Source organism: Xenia sp. Carnegie-2017, unplaced genomic scaffold (genome assembly GCF_021976095.1).
Source record: "Xenia sp. Carnegie-2017 unplaced genomic scaffold, XeniaSp_v1 HiC_scaffold_116, whole genome shotgun sequence".
In the NCBI taxonomy this organism is placed as follows: domain Eukaryota; kingdom Metazoa; phylum Cnidaria; class Anthozoa; order Malacalcyonacea; family Xeniidae; genus Xenia; species Xenia sp. Carnegie-2017.
The window spans coordinates 1-1,448 of record NW_025813421.1 but is presented as its reverse complement, the minus strand read 5'-3'; the positions used below and the strand labels follow the sequence as shown (position 1 = coordinate 1,448).

The 1,448-nt window shown below is 34.5% G+C and overlaps 1 long non-coding RNA gene across 1 annotated transcript; it reads right to left on the bottom strand.

The window, feature by feature from the left end:
• Positions 1-406: 406 nt before the first annotated feature.
• Positions 407-1,415, bottom strand: LOC124446165. The gene is made up of 3 exons (XR_006948356.1): positions 1,349-1,415; positions 909-992; positions 407-469 (listed from the first exon to the last, which is right to left on the bottom strand). It is a non-coding gene; the product is annotated as an uncharacterized LOC124446165 (long non-coding RNA).
• Positions 1,416-1,448: the final 33 nt, after the last annotated feature.

The following is a 1,448-nucleotide window of genomic DNA, read 5'->3' as shown; positions in this document are numbered from 1 at the left end:
ATAGTCCTGACTGACGTTTCGACAACCTTAGCGGTAGTCATCTTCAGAGTCAAATGAGGAGTAAACGTCAGGTTAGCCGTATTTGTTATCTGGTTCTTACGTCATTGTATTGTGTGTACAGGAAAAGTGTGGTTGTCAATTGTGTATTGTCATTGTGGATTAGTGTGAAGTGTTATGTTTTTAGTTGCTCGTTTGTTTGTATTGTGAATAAGTAGTTGTGTTTATAGTGAGTTTATTATGTTAACTCTAGCTGGGATATGTTTTAATACTTAAGTAATAGACGACAAAGTTCAAGAACATCCCCCCCCCCACCCCCTCAATAAACATTTCATCTTACGCCATCAACATGGGCATCAACACAAGGTTGTTCCACATTTCCCCCAAGACGAAGAGAGATTGTTTTCCATCCCAAGATATTCACTTCGATCACAGAGTCGAATTTTTGCACCAAATCTGGAGTGAATGCAACCTAGGATGTAAAAAAGTTGATTCTTCTTTCGTCAAAGCCAACAAAAATCATTGATAATAACATCATTTGATGCCGGTAACAAATGACGTTATTATCAATGATAATAAAATGAGAAAGAAACCAGAGCTGTGTTTTGAAATATCATCATAGTCCACAGTTGATCTGGTAGTTCAGTTGGTAGAAAATTGAGGACAATGATTATCTTGTTACTATACCTGATTACATCACAAAAACGTGATGTTATGATCTATGATATCAAGTTATGAAAGAAACTAGAACTATATTTTGAAACAACGTCATAGTCCACAGTTGGACTTGTACTTTAGTTGATAGAACATTGAAGAAAACGATTATCTTGTTTATATACCTAAGTACATCTAAATATAGCAGGATTGGTAAAACAAAGACGAAAGGTTATAAAACTGGATTTTATTTTTACCTCAATTTCAGCAGTACCACCAACGGGCACCACACCTTGTTCGGGTGATACAATCATACCGGCCAGCGGTTGGGTATTATGGACCTACGAAAGATAAGCAATAAGAAATATTAGACACTCATATATTTAAGACAAAATAAACAAAAACATTGATGAGCATTAGAAGAAATCACTCACAGGTTATTTAAAAAGTCCAAAAGAAAAATGATTTGATGAAATCACGAATAAATACAAATTCAGGATTAAGAAAGGATGACGAATTTGGCAAGGATTAAAGATCAAGCAAGGATGAAAGACTAAGCAAGGATTGAGGATTAAACAAGAACAACAGATAAAGCAAGGATTAAGGATTAATGACATATCAAACGAGGATATTTAGTATTTCAAGTCACAATATCGTACGTAGAAGAAAATTTTAATTAAGTGTGAGATTATTTCACCTTAAAATAAGCATGATGATTGCCTGTGTTTTTCAAATGACATTTTCTAACGGTTGTTAAATGAAGAGGAACAAAGCCGAACACAAATCGTCGCTCAACA